Genomic DNA, 19031 nt, shown 5'->3' with positions numbered 1-19031 from the left:
ACAGTACTTATTAAATGTACAACAGAATAATGCATACTAACTTATATAGACCACCCACATTTGCAGCTGTATTACTTTCATGCTTCACTACCTTATCCCCTAACTTGCAGCTAAGAAATAATGTGCTACTTGTTAACTAGAAAATAGAGTATTTAGACACTGAAAAAATTATTAAATACATTCCTCAAAAGAACAACAATATAAAAAACCAATAAAGATGTACTGAATGAATATGACAATAAAATTAGTTTATGTAGAAAGGAATGGTAACAATGTTACAAGGTGCTAAACATGTATCAAGGGATGTAAGCAGACATCACAGGGTGCTATCGACAGGTATCCCAGGATACCTGCCACTGCTTCTAGGCTCGATGCATTCTGGGTAAATTTTGCAGTGCATTATGGGGTACCACCTGGAAGCTGAAGGAACCACAGTAGTGTGAATCAAACTCCCATGATCTCTCCCATATTATCCTAGGTTTTATCTGTTGCTCTGTTGCCTGTGCTGTTTTGAAAACTACTCACTTTCAGCATGAATGACTCCCAGGTGAGTGCTGTGGTCCTGTCTGTTGAAATTAATAGGATGATCCTGTTGCACTGGAAAGCTTAAAGTGAGGCATCAGTGAAGCACATTGCAGATTATCATAGCCAGTTTATTTTGTGCACTTGCTGGAGGAAGCAGAGACACATTCCAGTCACTCTTCTGTATGATCTACTGCTTGATCATCTTTGATCAATGGAGCACTGGTCCAAGGTCTGGCCAACTGGCACAATCTAGTGGATTAGGATAGTGATGCAGATTTATAAGGACCAAAAGTGGCTTCAGAACTTCAGGGCATAAAAGGACAACTTGTCTGGAAGTCTATGCTGAGCTCACTTAAACCAGGGTGATCAGATGTTAAGGGGAAAATATCGGAACGACCTCGGGGTGGGAGTGGGAGTGAGGGGTTGTTTGGGTTTTTTACACTCATCTGTCCGGGATATCTGTGGGAGTGGGGGGTTGTTTGGGTTTTTTACACTCATCTGTAGGATATCTGTGGGGTGTGCATTTGGAACACTGAAAGGCCTGTGGAGATCTCATGACTGGTCTTCAGAGTGATGTCTGCCGTGTATTATCAGGGCAGGTTGCATGTTGCACACTTATGAGACCAAAGGTGAGGTGCAAAACTAGATTATCTGTGCCAGTGCTTTCTATAATCATGCCAACAGATGTGAGAAGATTACACCTTAAAATAAATAGGCTGTGTAAGTACCTTTATCTTATAAATCATTGAATGACATTTCATTTGAGGTACTGTTATGTATTGCAGTTCCTTTACAATAACATGAAATACTTGAAGTCCTGAATTTCTTGTAATGGCCACAATGCTGTAGCTGCTTAGATACAACATAATGTGATGTACTGTCATTCAGCTTAACCAAAGATGTGGTTTCAGTAATGTGAAATGATTTAATCCTGAAATGCTATGGCGACTCAGAATTCAAACAAAAAATGATTTTTAAGTGCTGTGGCCATGGCTCCATCTTATTATTTATTAATAAATTTGTATTGCAGTAGCACCACGGATCCCCAGTTATGGACTCTTTGCTAGATGCTGTACTGAAATTTAGCAAAAGACTGCTCATGTCACAAAGAGTTTACGGTATAAGTATCATACTGTCTCAGTCACCTTCACAGCAGACAGTCTTCACAGTGGGCATTCCCCATCTCCATGGCAGCAGGGGGACAGATCATATATTTTTCTTTGAGCCTGGACTCAAGGTTGCTTCTCAGGATGAATTCCCCAGAGTTCTATGTCACGTAGCAGATTCCAGGTTTCCCTTTGGAGCAGAGCTTGCACTGGATCTTTAGAAGATTTAGTTATCTAAATGTCTTTAGTTTCTTCTTTGGATTTAGCAATTTTGAGGAGCAAAACCACATTCTAAAAGAAAAATAAAAGAAAGTGGCTTACTGAGGATTGTTTGATAGACAGCACCCCCTCCCTCATCCCCACTCAGAAAAGGTAAATAGAAAGCTCCTAGCCAAGATGGTAACAAAAAACTTGCAAAGTTGCAGAAAATCTGTATAATTCTTCCTCATTTCCTTGATGAGGGTGTGATTGAGATGTAGTGGGATTTCCCTATCAAGAACTAGTTGTACCTAAGGGGCTGAAAGGTTTTCATTACTCTGCCTAAGCCTACCTGCTGCAGCCACCTTAGTGAAGAGCATAGTCATATCAACTGATGGAATATTCCTGGCAAACACAGAGAGAGGAAATTAAGTTCATCATTTAGACTAAACATGGATTCAGTAGCCTCAGTTCTGAACCTACTGTCTGTAGTCTCTCATTGTGGAAGACTGTTCTCAACTGGGAGTTCTTTGTGAGTATGCAACAAATACTCCCTCTCCTTTCCTAAAATCTACTTTAAACTAGATTTTTCTAACAACTTTTTCAGGACTGACACTTCACAGAACTGTGATCTGCTATACATTAAGAATTTCCAGAGACATGTTCCACGGGTAACTAAGGCTTGACCAAATTGGCATTGCAGGCTAACATCTGATGATATTCCAAACATTTTGTTGGTAAACTCTTTGGGAAACATACACACAAAGCAGTCCCTGAAGCTTTAGACAAGGAAATAAATCCTCCCTCCTTTCAAGGAGAGAATGTTCAAACTGTCTTATCTCAGCAGGTGTAGAAATTACACATTAGGAGGCCATTGTTGTCTTAACTGTTGAAAGACCAAGGCTGGGATTGTCTGGAAGACCATCCGACTCCTAAAGTGTCTCTTGATTTTCAAAGCCTGGGTATATTTCTCTCTTTCACACACACATGTTATAAGGGGCGCTTAAGTCTGGAACCTCATTTGACACTGAACCAATGCAGAAAATGGGTGCTTGAGATAATCAGGTAAGTATAGAAGTCACTCGTTCCAGGGACAAGTTTCATTTCCCCAGAGTAAAGTAAAATACACCAGCACTATCAGCAAGACTCTTCATAGCATCAGAAGATGAATGGTGCAATAGGCCATCTACACATTGGAATAACAGAATCAGGTCTAGAAGGGGAGATTTTGGAAAAGGCACCAGGTTCTTTGTCATGTAAAAAAGAGTCATGGCATGCAGCCCATTTTAAACCTCAGGTCTCTCAGAGGTTCCATATGTGAATCAATATTCGAGACAGAAATAATGAAATCCGTCATTACAGCATTGTTTTCCCAAAACTTTGGAATATAAAAATAAAACTCATGGAAAGCAATTGAAAATGTGATCAGGGAAAGTCACTCTGAGTTCCTTTATTTACTTCTGCAGAAAGAAGCATTTTCAATACAGAGTATTCCTCTTTTGTACTCAGACATCTACATGCCTTCAGAAAGAAAAGCTTTGAGCAGGGAAGTGGAAAGACCAGTTACAGCCCTCACAAAACTCCAATATCTAAGTTACCATCCACAACAATCTTTACTTCAGAAGAGAGAGAAGAATGAGATGGTGTCAGATTTTCAAAATGTAACCACACCTCTCCTAAGATAAAATCTGACACCTCTCTTGGGCTAGGGGGTCTCATGTGAAAACCCAGCATAATTCTTGCTTTGCTTCCAGCCAGGAATGGCAGGAAATGTATAAAGATATTGGTTCAGATCCAGAACTAGCCTCTCTTAATTAACTGAATCTTAATATTATTTAACAGCTATCTGATGTCAGATCCAGAGAAGCTGGTCATCAGTACAGATGCCAAACCCCATGTAGGAGGAACACATCTGGACTCCTGTCTGACTTGAGATGAGGGTATGGCCCAAGAAGACGACATGGAATGTAACCTATCTAATGCAAAAATTCATCCAGTCCACTCCTCTACCTCCAGCAGATGATTCTTTAGAACCATGGTGTGTATATATCTTTCAGCTTTGCTTAGAGAAGTAGCCTTATTCAGGTCTTGGGCAGAAGCTATCGCTGCTCCTCAGGGGTCTGTACCAAAAAGGAAAGTTAGGGTCAGCTGGCTGAGTAGTACACACTTAAAGTCAATAGGATTCAGTCTAGACCATCTATCCTTTCAGCCCATCAAAGATCTGGTTGGAAGCCTATTGAGGCATCTATTTGTATCCAAATGCAGCTGGAAAACCAAAAGAGGTACTACATGAGGCAGAAACACTTGGTAAAGAAGGTTGTGAAGGGACTGGCCACTGTGATTATAATCACCTTCTCATTAACCTTCAGGTCTTGGTTCTCAGACCTGATTTACATATTAATAGAACCTCATCTCTAACTCCCAAAACACACAAACACAAAATATGGTGCAACAGGAGCTGAACTTATATCCAGTGTTCCCTAACTTATCAGCTGAGAAATTAAGAGGAAGGAACTACAGTCACTTATTCTAAGACTGTTACAAACACCCTTCTAGCATCTTGGAGGAATTTTTGCAAATGATACCTATGAGGTTTAGATGTTTGTATTGCAAGAAACACAGACGAGGGCCAAGTCAGCTGAAGAAAAGAGCAGACAGGTGTTTTTACAAGATGGCCTGGCCATGGGGCTCAAGGCCAACCCTTATTGGAACGTAAATCAGTGACTGCAGATCTGAGAATCTCTCATTGCTGTCACATAAGATTCCTGAGGACCACTAATATTATCAATAGGCAATATGTAGTTTCCTGTCATGATCTTGATCTTTGGGCTACAAGTCCTAATAAAACCACTTCACAGATGATAGTTCCCTTCTGTTTCTTGCTGCAAATATCTTGCTTACTGGCTGCCACTTTTGTCAAGGGGGTTTTGGAGCTTGGTGTGCTCTCAGTGAAACCACATTTATACATTCTGTGAACTAAGTAGGCCTCCATCCCCAAACTCATCAGTCTTCCTCATATAATTGGAATATAATTGTCCTTCTGGTTGAATCCAGACACCTTAAGGTATTAGATATGCTTAAGTTAGGTACGAACAGAGACATCAGGGGAATGAAGTTGTATGTAGCAGAGGCATTCAAAGCCACAGGTACAACTTGTCTTTGTATCACACATTCCTGGAAAAGAAGTAGCAATTGCGGAGTGAACAGATAACACATAGTACAAGGAAGTCTGAAAGGTCTCCCATTTTCTCAAACACTGGACATCTTCACCCTTGCTATTACTTCATTTGATAGAATGGTGTTAAAGAACAGAGTGCCCCAGTAATCCTTAAATTCCTTTTCATCCCTCCACGGGTAGATTTTTTTTATATTCTTTCCACTTTAGGGATGATTTACTGCTCTTTAAATTGCACTGTGAAGACTGTCTGCAAGACATGAAGGGATTGAGAATGGAAAAATTCTGTCTTACCTGTGAATTTTTATTCTGGAACCCTCCATGTCCAACAGTCTGATCCTCCTTCAGAGGATTGCTTTGTGACCAAAGTCTTCTTGCTGTTATTTCTCACTTTTAAGTGATTTGAAAGGGAGCATAGTGTTCCTCCAGGAAGTCCCTAAATTTCACATGCAGGCTTTACTACAAATGGTTTGAATTGAATGCCAGATCTAAACTTTTATATAGTTGGTATTTTTCAGCTTTGGAAGCTATAATTCTGGAGAGTTCTTCCTGAGGGACAGTCCTAAATGCAGGCTCAATACAAGTATCTGATTGGTCTCCAGTTGCCATGGAGACAGAGAGAGCCCCACTTGTAGGCTGATGTAGTGAGTCCTAAAATGAAAATTCACAGGTAAGACAGAATTTTCCCTTTTCCCACATGTAAACATGTTTCTTATTTTATTTGGTGGCTGTTTTTACCTTTTTTTGCCTCTCTCATGCCATTTGGACGTAATTTTGTGACTTATCACCAAGTTGGGGATGGTGGGGTAAACAGGAGAGAGAGAAGGAAGGGAAAGGGAGAAAGCAAGGAAGTATGAAGCCCAACTGATGTGAGGAAGGGGGAAAGGCAGCTTGGGGTGTGGTGGATAATGGTTACCGAGAGTTGGCAGGGAAAGGAAATGGAGGTTCAGAAAAACTGCAGTTTGGTACTCGAGGGCAGACACTTCAGTGTTTTTCCTGTAGCTAAATCCACTAAATGTAAACTGTCACAGCAGCGCAGTCAGACAGAGTTCTCTTGTGCTTTCTCTGTGACCACCCAGAATTCTAGATAGCTCAGCATTTTGAAGAGATCCTGGCTGTCTGCTGGGAACATTTCTGGACTCTCCTAAGGTTTGTCTACACTTGAAATGCTACAGTGGTACAGTGGTAGTGCTGAAGCTGTACCACTGTAGCTGTACCGTTGTAGCATTTCAAGTGTAGACAATGCCTATTCCAACAGGAGGGGATTGCCTTTTTGGGTGTAGGTAATCCACCTAAAAAGGCAATAGCTAGGTCAGTGGATGAATTCTTCCATCAGCCTAGGACTGTCTATGCAGGTGGTTAGGTCAGCTTAAGTACATTGCTCAGAGGTGTGGATATTTCACACCTCTGAGCGAAGTAGTTGGATCAACCTAACTTTTTTGTGTAGACCAGCTCCAGCCCCAGCTCCTCTCCACCCCCGTCTATCTTTGCCCTTATTCCTTTTCCATCCCCAGGACAGCTCCGCCTTTAGCCCCAGCTCCACCCGCAGCCCAAGCGCCTTTGCTGAGCCAAATGTGCAATAATGCGGGGGGAAGGAGGGCAGACAGATTCCATTACCGGGGGAGGGGGCACATGACAGGAAACGTTTGGGCACCACTGCATTAGAAACAAGAGAAAGTTAAAGGAAAGTGCTGATCCTCTACCTCGCAAGGTACAAGCACTAATAGCGGATGACATCAAGAAGGCTCAGGTGTTTAATACTTATTTTTCTTCAGTCTTCACAAAAAAAGGTGTCCAAATACTTAATACATGTAATATTAACAAGGGGAAAGGAACATAAGCCAGAATAGGGAAAGAATAAGTTAAAGAACATTTAGGTGAGTTAGATGTTTTCAAGTCAGCAGGACCTGATGAAATTCGTCCTACGGTACTTAAGGAAGTAGCTGAAACTATCTTGGAACTGTTAGCAGTTATCTTCAAGAACTCAGTGAGGTCCCAGAGGACTGGGGAATGAAAAACATAGTACCTATCTTTTTAAAGGGGAACAAAAAGGCCCCAGGGAATTGTAGACCAGTCAGCCTAATCTCAATACTGGAAAGATACTGGAACAAATTATTAAACAATCATTTTCTAAACACCTAGAGGATAAATTGGTAGTAAGTATTAGCAAGCATGGATTTGTCAAGAAGAAATCAGGCCAAACCAACTTAATTTCCTTCTGTGACAGGGTTACTGGTCTAGAGAATAGGGAGAAAGCTATAGACTTAATTTATCTTGATTTTAGTAAGGCTGTTGACATAGTCCCACATGACGTTCCCATATGCAAACTAGGGAAATGTGATTTTGATTATATTACTATGAGTTGGGTGCACAACTTGTTGAAAGACCATACACAAAGAGTACTTGTTAATGGTTGACTATCAAACTGGAAGGATGTGTATCTAGTGCAGGATCTATCCTGAGTCCGGTAATATATTTCATTGATAGTTTGAGTAATTGAGTAGAGAGTATGCTTATAGCATTTATGAATGACACCAGGCTGGGAGGGGTTGCAGCATTTTGGAGGACAGGATTAGAATTCAAAATGATCTCGACAAATTGGAGAATTGATCTGAAATCAACCAGATGAAATTCAGTAAAGACATTTACAAAGTAGTACAAAGTATGAAGGAAAGATCAAATGCACAAATACAAAATAGGAATAACTAAATAGGCAGTAGTACTGCAGAAAAGGATCTGCTGGACCACAAACTGAATATAAGCCAACAGTATAATCTAGTTTCGAAAAAGGCTGATATCATTGTGGGGTCTATTAACAAGAGTGTCATATATAAGACACAGGAAGTAATTGTCCTGCTCTGACTCAGCACTGGCGAGGCCTCGCCTGGAGTATTGTGTTCAGTTTTGGGAGCCACACTTTTTTAAGAAAGATGTGGTTAAATTGGAGAGAGTCCAGAGGAGAGCAACAAAAACCTTATGTATCCAAACAAAAAACCCACAGGAAAAACTGATCTACAAAGAAAAGTTATAAACAAAAACAAACCTCTGTATGTTTAGTCTTGAGAAGAGATGATGGATTAGGGACCTGATAACTGTCATCAAATATATTAAAGACTATTGTAAACAGGATGGTGATCAATTGTTCCCTGTGCCCACTGAAGGTAGGAGAAGTAATAATCTGCAAGAAGGGAGATTTAGGTTAGAAATTAGGAAAAGCTTTCTAACTATAAGGATAATTAAACAGTGGAGTAGGTTACCTAGGGAAGTTGTGGAATGTCCATCACTGGAGTCTTTTAAGACCAGGTTAGACAAACATGCATCAGGGATGGTCCTGCCTCAGTGCCGGGAGTTAAACGAGATGAACTCAAGGTCCCTTCTAGTCCACCTTTTCTATGATTCATGCCAGCTAAAAAAGAAACATATCTATCATGTAAACATTTTGAAATAGTTTCTAATCTCATGCATATTAGAAAAAGAAAAGCAAATCAGCGGTGTCTGAGATTTAAAATCTGGGCTTTTAAATTGACTTTATTTTTATCTAGACTTAAACAAATAAGACCAATAATGTTGCAGATCGAAGTAAAATTATTGATGTCAAGACTTGCTTTATTTTTTTCCTTATCTAATATTTAGTATGCTATCTTTCATATGAAGTCATCAGCTGTAAAGCTTTTGTTCTAGAATTCGATGGGCCAAATGCAGCTCTGTCAAAAGTTATTGCAGTGACATTTCCTTCAAGTTTTTATCAGTTATTAGTCTGTGTGTAATTATGGTTTTGCTTCCTCAAAAAAAAAATCTAAATACTCTTATTGGAAATAAAATGGATAACTGTATTCCAGTGGGACTTGGAATTTCCCAAAGTTTCAAAACACTGATGAAAATGAATTATTGCAATTATATGGATATCCATTCTAACTGTTTTGTAAAGAACTTTTTAAAATCTCAAGGTAAAAAGGTGTGCCACACTATATATCTTTTAAAATTGTTCATCACCGATGTCTGTGTAAATTTAGTAACTGATATTCCAAGGTACTCAAGCACATTAATGGGCAAAGCTAAGCCCTAAAGCAGTCAATTTTTTTTTTAAATTTGATACCTCAATGGTTTGTTTTAGAAAGCTAAGTTCATAATGTTGGTTTTTTAAATTGACTTTTAATAAGGAAATTCATAAATCAAATGCCAATCAAAAGGAATCATAAGAGGGATTTTTTTCATGTGTTGTCACATCATGTGTGTCTAAGTACAGTTAGTTTAGTACCTCACCCTTCTTTCACTGCTGTCCAATGAAAATATGTACCTCTGTTCTTTTACAGGAAAGTTAATTAGTTATATTTGTAAATAGTGCCTTTTATGTGCATCATTTTCAGTCCTAAGAGTATTAAATTAACAGATATTTTAATAAATGTTAACAAACTTAGGCCCCAATCTGGCAAATATACACATGCTTAATTTTAAGCACAAGTAGTCCAACTAAATTAACTGGGCTGTTCATCTACTTAAAAGTTAAGCATGTGCCAAGGGTTTGCAGGATTGGGACTTTAGCAGTTTAAACTTACAAATATTGAAATGCAAAGGAGACACTCCCAGACCTGCCAGTGGCCACGGATTTCATAAAGGAAGGAAGAAAGGAAAGTCCTGTATTTAATATCCTTTGGCCTAAGAGAAATTGCACTATGGTTCTGGTCTTCTACTGATTGGCATTAATATACTTGTGCAGTTCACAGCCCTAATTCCTAGCCAATGCCTTGTGTTTCTACTTTAAAGTCAAGCAACTATAATTCCATCCATTTTACAAATAGGATAACTGAGAGATTACACAAGGCCACTTCACGCAGAACTGGGAATAGAACCCAGATCTCTAATTATCACAGAACCAAACATCATCTGCTTTTGACACATTTTCCTTTGAGTGAATGTACTAAATCTTTGTGCTTGGTTTTGCTCTCTGTAATGACTACTCTAACCACTAGACCAGTGGTTCTTAACCAGTGGTACATGTACCCCTGGTAGTGCACAGAGGTCTTCCAGGAGATACATCAACTTATTTAGATATTTGCTTAGTTTTACAACAAGCTACATAAAAAGCACTAGCAAACTCAGTACATATTAAAATTTCATGCAGACAATTACTTGTTTATACTGTTCTATCTACTATACACTGAAATGTAAGCACAATATTTATATTCCAATTGATTTATAATTATATGGTAAAAATGAGCAAGTAAGCAATTTTTCAGTAATAGTGTGCTGTGGCACTTTTGTATTTTTATGTCTGATTTTGTAAACAAGTAATTTTTAAGTGAGATGAAACTGTGAGGGGTATGCAAGACAAACCATACTCCTGAAAGTCTGGAAAGGTTGAGAGTCACTGCACTAGACAACATTCTCATCCCAGAGCCAGGTCCAGAACCATGGAATTCTAATATCCAGTGTTGTGCGACTTTTTCACAATTATTTTTTATTTCCCTGGCAAAGAATGTTGTCACCTGTCTAGGCAATAGCAGCCTTCTTCTGCTAGTAGTATTCCTTCATCTCAAGGTCTGTGCTTTGGATCTGAAGGTCCTGGGCTCATACCTTGCTGTCAGCCCATGCAGAAAAAAAAATACATGAGCATGTAATTAAAGGCTTGATCATAATGCACACAGGGGCAAAATTAAAACTGTACAGCTAACCTTAATTTTGATACTTCCTGGGTTTTTGAGTGCTGGATGTTGAGACTTTTTGACGTTTTTCTTAACCTTTTTTTTCTTATATTTTTATATGTAAATATAGACATCTCCTCTTACCCACCAAGTTAGCCTTTATTAGGGGAAATGAATGCTTTGTGACATTGGTAATGAATTGCAGAGCCTTTTACTTCTGAGTAACCAGTTTGAACCCAGCCCAGCTCATCAGGAATTTAGAAGTGGTTCCTATCTAGTGGATGTTTTGTGGCTGCCATGTGAGATTAGTTTGGCATATCTCCATTCCAGCTGGCACCCATCACTGTGTTCTTGCACTAGCTGGCAGACTCAGCAGAGAACACAAGACGTGTATGAGCCATTGAGACTTAACCTAGCCCTACTACATCTCTAGATAAAGTCTCCCTCAACACCACATCAGTGTTGAGGTATGCTGACAGGGCAACATGAATGAGAAGTATTGTTTGTAGATAAACAGAGGATTTCATTGACCAGAATTGACAATCTGATGATTAAGGCTACAATTTAGTCGTGGGTATTTTTAATAAAAGTCATGGACAGGTCACTGGCACTAACAAAAAACCCTGTGACCTGTCCATGACTTGTACTACTTGTACAGTCTCAACTACTGACTAAATCTTAGCTGGTCGGTTCCAGGGGGGAGCTGCTGCTCTGGAGGGCCTCCTGCTGAGGGGTGGTGGGAGGAGCCAGTGCTCAGGGGAGGGCTCCAGGGGGCTTCTGCTCAGAGGGAACGCAGGGGGCCAGAGGCACTAGCTGCTGGGGACCTCAGAGCAGCATCTGCTCCGGCTGCCCCCCCACCGCCGCTGCTCCGGCCATCCCCAGGACTGCTACTCAAGTGGTCCCCAGGGCCAGCTGCATCAGCTGCTGCTCAGGCAGTCCCCAGGGCTGCCCAATCAGATGCCAGTGTCACTGGCCCCAGGGTAGCTCCACCAGCGGCCAGTGCGGCTGGCTGCTGGGCTGCTCCAGCAGGGGCTAGTGTGGCTGGCCCTGGGGCCACCTGAGCTGCTGGCCCTGGGGTAAGCTGCTTGGGCAGGCCTGAGGTCAGCCAAACTGGCCACTGCAGAGGTCATGGAAAGTCATGGAATCTCTGATTTCCGCGACCTCCATAACAGACGTGGAGCCCTACTGATGATGCATTTCACCAGTATTATATCCACACAGTTTTTAAAACTATATATTATATCTGTGTGTATATCATTATTTATTTATTATTCATCATAACTTTGCAAATGCAAAGAAAGTTTGTTTTTTGCTTTTGTTGATGAGAAAAAGCAGCTCCCAAGGATTACATTGCTTGTTTCTTAAGTCTTGGTGGTTATATATTAGTAATTGTTTTGGTTATTTGTGGTTGATGGACAGAGAGTTTGCAAAGATCCACAAAGTCAAAACCAAACATAGATCCAACTTATTTAACTGTCTTTGTTGCTAGAAATTAGTATTCTGGGAGCAATTTTCTTTGGACTCTACGTTGATATGAACAGAAGTTCAGGACACGACACTCTAGCTAAACTGGATTATACTGGTAAAATACATTTGTTTGACTTATTGTATATCATACATTAAATTCACATCTATCTTTATATCACTCTGTCAGCCTATTTAACAGTACAGCATTGCCTTGTATTACTTTTGTGAAAGATTCTTCACATGCAGAAAATCTTGACATTTATGTTTTAAATTTATTTTGAAGGTTCTTAGGAATATAGCAAACTCTGTAGGAAGATGCTAAATCTGATTTTGGTGGATTTCTTTTCCTTCAGCTTATCTATCTTTAAGTCTTGCATCTTTGTTTGTATATTTTCCTTTAGAAATTTCTGGTTTTACCATATTACTTCTATTATTGTGATGTAACTACTAAATAAGTTGACAGCCTTAAATCAGCCTCTTTAATTCTCGTCTTTTTGTCCTCTAATAAAGCTCAAAGAGTAGATGTGGGTAGAAAATCATTCAGGTTTTCCAATAGAAGGATTTTTTCTTTGCCAAAGCATTTTTCTCTAGTTTTAACTTTATTCCCTTCCCACAATAATTTTGCAGTTTATTTAGTGCCCATTCACTTTGGTGAATTTTCTTTTAATTGGACCACATGATCTGGCTTTCTAAAATGTAAATGGCATACTTTTTTTTTTTTTCTTTTCTTTAGTAATAGACATTTTTGGTTTTGCTTTCACCTCTAGTAGGAATAGCTGACACTTCTTGATATATTAGCTCCTTTAATTACTGACTTAAGATTCAGTGCTGGTCTTGTGTAGATTTGTTGATCCTATTTATACTTGCTTGGTGAGTTTACTTGAAGACCGAAAACTACAAACATGGATCTTTATTTAATGAAAAATCATCATTGCTCTTCTATATAACAAAATGTATAAATCAGACTAATCAGTTTGTGACATTTCCACCCTCCCCCACTCATTTCTTATTGCTTATGCAGCATAGACATAAAATCACAAAATACTGCATTAAAACAAGGAATTAGAAGGATCATTTTTTTTATCATACAAATTCAGACAATGCTGTGGAAGTTCAGTTACATTTAGAGTAGCTGGACTGGCAGGCTTTTGTAAATGCAACTCTTGCTACGGTTTTGCTTGTAAAAATGAGTTCTCAATGAGATTTGCATGAAGAATGATTGATTAATTAGAAATATTTTATGTAGCATTTATGTTTGATAGTTAACTGCTTAGAACAGCAGCTTAAAGCATTGTTCCTGAAAATGTAACAAAACAAACCTAGTAATAGGTAAATTACTGGGGATGTGGGAGAGTCTAGTTCCCATTACTGAAGCGAACTGAATAATACTTTATGAATATTCAGGTTTAGTTCCAGCTGGGAGTATCTATTTCTTTTGTGCTACTTCAGTGGCCCGTGGAGGTACCATATAGGAGTACCTAGAGGATGGAGAAAGGCCCCATGTTATATACATGGGCAAGTGTGGCATGACTGTATGAATGTAAGAATAGAAACAATGCCTGGAAGCCTTCAGGAAGGGGCAGAAGGGGAGGCTAGTCTGACTGATCAGGCACAAGTCCAAGCAGAGCTAAAAGCAAGATGCCATTTATGTAACTAGCTTGCCCAAACTGCTGAGTTTTGCACTGAAATAGAGGGTTGCCTTCCTGTGGTAGCCCTGGTGCTGTTGTTTTTCTAGTTACTGAGAACTTTGTTGCAAATATTCCCTTGACCTTTCCGTCAACATCATCGTGCCCAGGAACTGGAGATCAAGAATTGTCAGTTAAAGATGTGGCATATCCCATAGGATTTTGAAGCTATGCAGGAAGAGTCCCACTTCTACCAGTGTTACCTATAGACAATCCTTTTGACTGATAGAATAATTTTAATTGATTTTCATAAAGAAACAGACAATAAAATGCTCAAGGAGGTAAATGACTTACAGCTTGTATATGTTTCCAAACCTTGCACACTTCACAAAATCTCCAGTAGAGTTATGCAGTTTTACAACTTGTCAAAGCTGGAAGACCAGACAGTACCAAACCAGACAATACTATATAGACATAACCTGTTAGAGTGACATGAATATAAAAGAGGAGAAAATACACATGAGTGGAGGGGAGGGAGGGAAAAAGAGGAGGAATAAAGTGGACTAGAAGTCTCATGTTCTTTGAGCAGTGTCAATGTTTTGCAATGACAACAAGGTTGAAATTGGTACCTCTTAGCTAGGATAGCCCAGACCTTTTACACAGTCGCCTCACCACGATAGACACCTTATTTTTCTCTGTTAGTCATAAAGAGGAACCAAGGATGGCAACAAATTCTGTTGGATGCATTAATGCACACTCAGTTTCCACCCTCATGGGTATAAGGGTTTTAGCATGCTGAAATTCATTTGACATCTGTGACCTGAGAAAAGCATAATAGTAATTGTAGATGTGGAAGCCCAGTGGTCTGTCGCGCCTCCCCCTCCCTATAGGAAATTAGAGGTTTTTAAATTGTAGTCGTGGACATTGACAAGGGCCCTATAGGAAGGCAATAATAATGCTATTAAATTTTCTGAAGTAAAACAGAGGGACATATGTAGGTAGGCAGCTTAAAATATAGAGGAGTCTAGGTGGAATGTTCATTGTTATTGTGTAAAAACTTCCCCACAGGCTCAAGGAAAGAGAATACCTCTTGTTTGTATCACTATTTGAGAGTGTACAAGATCTAAATTTGTCTTCACTAGTTTAATATTTCATGGTACTTTTATACCTAGGTACTTAGTTCCATCCATTTACTTATGGAAATTTCATTGAGAGAGACCCCCACTAGCTGACAACTGGGAGATTTCTAATAATTCCAATTTTCCCAGTTTATTTTGTAACCAGGTATTTATTGAAATATTTGAATTAGTGATAAGAGGGCTGGAATTGTGCTTTCTAACCTGGCTATATGCAAAAGAGCATTGTCTGCATATAACATCAATTTATACTCCATGAAACTGAGTTGTATGCCTCAGATATCTGGATGAGCCTGTATAGCTATTTCCAGGAGCTCAGAAGCTAAATCTAAAAGTAATGGAGACAGTGGGCATCCTTGTGTGATATCTTTGAAGAGGCTAAAGGTATTTGAGATCATGATGTTGGTTGGAATGCAAGAGAAATATAGCTATTTAATCCAGGAATGGAAAACAGCTCCAAATCTGAATTTTTATTGCATATAAAACATATGTCTCCAGTCTACCTTATCAAAAGCTTTTTCTGCATCTAAGACTAAAATGGCTTGTTGTTCAGGTTCATCGTATTTCATTGCTTATAATATCAATAAGTTGTCAAAGGTTACCAGAGTCATGATGATCTCTGACAAACCAATGTGATTTGGGTGTATGATAGATCTAGAAATTTCTCCAGACTCATTGCCAGAACTTTTGTCAATATCAAAAGTACAAGATGGTAAAATATTATCATATAGTCCAAAATGTTTAATGTACAATTACAGGTCCATTTGTCAGGAGCACAGCAAGCACCTAGCATGGTTGCTAGGCAACCCAGCAAGCTCAGCTGGGCCCAATGAGCTTCCTCCCAACGGTTGTGCTTTCGTATTAGGCAGAGTCTGCTACTTGAGCCTTGCAGCTGAAGCAGGCCAGTGGCTGCTCAATGTATATAGATCAAATGTCAAATTTGGTAGCATAGTTTTGCACCCATTGTTTAGCTAGTGGCATTCAGGACTCCTCAGTCCCACCTTCCAATAGGAGTTTCTTCATTAACTTTAATAGAGTTTGAATTCGGCCAACTGTTTGGATCTCTATCCTAACACTTTACTTACTAAAAAGTCTCCTCTGGGTATTCTTAGGATCAAGGTTATAAGTCTCTCTTAAAATTTAATCTGTGGATAAACTGTAAATTTATTCTACTTTTTTTGTTTTGTTTTTATGTATTTTGCTGATTTTGTGTTATTGATTGTACTGTAAGGTACTTTATAGTGTTAAATGCTAAAGCATAATCTAAACCAGGGATAAGTAACTTTAAGATAGTGGAGGGTCACAAAATCCCCTAAAACCTTTTGGTGGGCCATACAGATTTAAAAAAAAAAAAAAAAGATTGAGCTGGGTCACTGAGGGGCTCAGTCTTTTAGTAAAGCAGCTGATGCCTCATACCATTTATCTTGGGTCTGCTTCCCCATCAACACTGGCTCTGACTACCCCCTCACCATCCAGCTTCAGTTATTGCCTACCCATTGGCCAGTTATTTAGGAGCTGAGAGACAATCAAGTTCTGGACAATTCCCTTGCCCCAGCATTGGACAGGCAGGACACATTGCTGCCAATGGGGCGGAAGTAATCAGAGCTGTGTGGTATGGGATGTAGCCAGAACCAGTGTCTATGGGGAGCCCATATCCAAACAAAAAGAAGTTAAAAAAAAATTACAGAGAGAGAGAGAAGAAAATCAGATTTTTAAATACTTAAGTTTTTAAAAATCTAACTATTTGTAAAGAACAAAACAACTAAACTAAATAACCCCACCTCAGAACTGGGGAGAGTTGTGATAATTGGGCCTACAGACTTACCCTAATTATAAGCACAACTATTTAAAAAAAAAGTGAATGGAATTTCATAAATTGCCACAATGAGATGTTATACAAAATTATTATTATAATGTAAAATAAAAGACAAAGACTGAATTAATTTAATTTAAACTAAAAGGGTTTTATGCCAGTCAAGGACTCTGTTAAGGTTATCATAGAATCCTAGGCCTAGAAGGGACCACAAGCATCGTCTAGTCTAATCCCATTTAAAAGCCAGCCACCCAGACAGGGGTTCAAATCCTGGACCCTCAGATTAAGAGTTTGATGCTCTTCCGTCTGAGTTATACCAGGCTGGCTAAAATGAAGGAGTAGAGGAGTGGAAATCAATTAACCAAAATCAGTGTTGAAAATTATATCTATTGATAGACAGTATAACGAGAGGATGGACTATTGTGCCCAACACTCCATTTTGAGGTTCTTTAAAAAAAATAAAATAAAAAAGCTTCACCATCGTGGGTGACATCCCCACTGTCTGTTGGGACCCCAGGCCTTCCTCATCCTGAGAGATGTCCTAACCACAGCAGGCCAGAGAGAGAGACCCAGATGACATCGCCATCTCCACCAGCTTTGTTATAAATCTCAAATGACACCTGAGATGTGAGACTTCAAATTTCCTCTCCTCTCCCCATGTGGCCTTTACCTTCCAGGCCTTGTTTCTTTTCATTTGTATCTTTCTCCTTTTTCCTTCAGTCTAATAAGAGACTGAGTTAGCCAGCCAAGATTATGTTTTGCGACACTGCTGTAAGTCTGTGACCAGTGAAAGGCAGCTACATGCAGTGCCCTAAACAACCCTATGCTAGTACAAGTTTGCCAAGTCTTTGAGTAGCTGATAAAGCCATGTGCTGGGCCTGTGTTTTCTAGCAACTGAGATTTCAAATGAAAGTCAAATGCTGACAAAGGCTGCATTTTCTATCTTTGCTGTTCTTTTCTCTCTCTCTCTCCACCCTTTTGTGTGTTTGTTTTGTTTTGTCATCTTAGGAAGCAGGATCAGACTTCAACAACAACAGCAATAATAACTCCAGCCCATCTCAACTCACTTTCTCTCTTTTCCCCAAAAAGGACAGTTATTACCATCTTTAATTCCATCTAAAAGACTGTCAGACAAGAGTTTTTTTCCAGATGAAAAGAGAGGGGGAAAAGGGAAGTTGTTAAAATAAAAGCCTTACATAATACTTCACATTTCAGATACTTTAAGTGTTTTTTGTTGGTTGGTTATTTTGGTATCTTTTTATTTAAAAGTTTTACAATTATTTTTAATGGTGTGTTTGCCATGGTACTGAGGAGGCTGAGGTTTCTGTATACTAAACCTCAAACCTTGTTTAACCCAGTCACTGTCCAACATTAAACAGTGTTATGTAAACACTGTTGGCCCATATATTGTGTCTAAATTAATACAACAGAGGCAAGAACACTGAGTGCCCTGGCTTTCTGCCTTTGCAGCCCCAGAGCTTGCAGTGATTTAGAGAGTGAGTGCTCAGCCTCGGAGCGTTCCTTGGGTTTTGTAATTTTACAGTTGACTCTAGCCTTTCAGACACACAACTGGGAGGGGTGGGGAAGGGATCACTTGGATTTTCCTAGTGATAAATTGAAAATTTTCAGCAAAATTGAAATTTCACTGTGGGAAATTTTGATTTTTTCAAAATTCTAATTTTTCTATTAGAAAATCATTCTGACAAAAAACTCCTGAACATCACATATACAATGAGAAAGTGCTATGAACCAAAACAGTAAACTGTTAATGTGCTCTTTTGATTGATTTACCTCACAGAGTCTTTGGATAAAAGATTCACCCTAGAATCCAGTTTGCTCTACTACTTAAATAAACTACTTTTGTAATACATTTCTATTAGGGCTTGTCTACATTACTGTGTGGAGTCAATCTAAGATACGCAACTTCAACTACGTGAATAGCATAGCTGAAGTCGATGTACTTAGATCTGCTTACCACAGTGTCTTCTCTGCAGTAAGTTGACAGCTGACGCTCTCCCATCGACTCCGCTTGCAATGCTCGTTCTGGTGGAGTACCGGAGTCGACAGGAGAGTGCTCAGCCGTCCATTTATCACGTCTATACTAGACATGATAAGTCGACCCCCGCTGGATTGATCGCTGCCTGCCGATCGAGTGGGTAGTGTAGACAAGCCCTTAGAATAGCTTTTAGGAATCCCACTAAGGCATCAACACCCCATTGTGCCAGGCACTATTCAGACAAATGAAGAAAACAGTTCCTGCCTATGACAGAGTGCAGGGAGTTAATAGATGAGCCTGCACTCTGATCACTCTGATACTAATTAGTTCTCCTGGAGATAACTGATT

The 19031-nt window shown here is 39.4% G+C and overlaps 1 protein-coding gene across 7 annotated transcripts in view; it reads left to right on the top strand.

Moving 5' to 3' along the window:
* The window catches only part of MBD5 (methyl-CpG binding domain protein 5), a 218132-nt gene that overhangs the window by 61251 nt on the left and 137850 nt on the right, over positions 1 to 19031 (top strand). The window contains exons 3-5 of one of the 7 annotated variants that reach the window (XM_030579835.1): positions 479 to 547; positions 3672 to 3867; positions 5509 to 5674. The exons of 4 other annotated variants lie outside the window; for them this stretch is intronic. The gene's annotated coding sequence lies outside the window, so the exon portion shown is untranslated. The remainder of the gene's footprint in view (positions 1 to 478; positions 548 to 3671; positions 3868 to 5508; positions 5675 to 19031) is intronic. 2 more of the 7 variants (XM_030579837.1, XM_030579836.1) reach the window with 2 other exon arrangements.

Source organism: Gopherus evgoodei, chromosome 11 (assembly GCF_007399415.2).
Source record: "Gopherus evgoodei ecotype Sinaloan lineage chromosome 11, rGopEvg1_v1.p, whole genome shotgun sequence".
Taxonomy (NCBI): domain Eukaryota; kingdom Metazoa; phylum Chordata; order Testudines; family Testudinidae; genus Gopherus; species Gopherus evgoodei.
The sequence above is the reverse complement of the archived record's forward strand: the minus strand, read 5'-3'. Positions and strand labels throughout refer to the sequence as shown.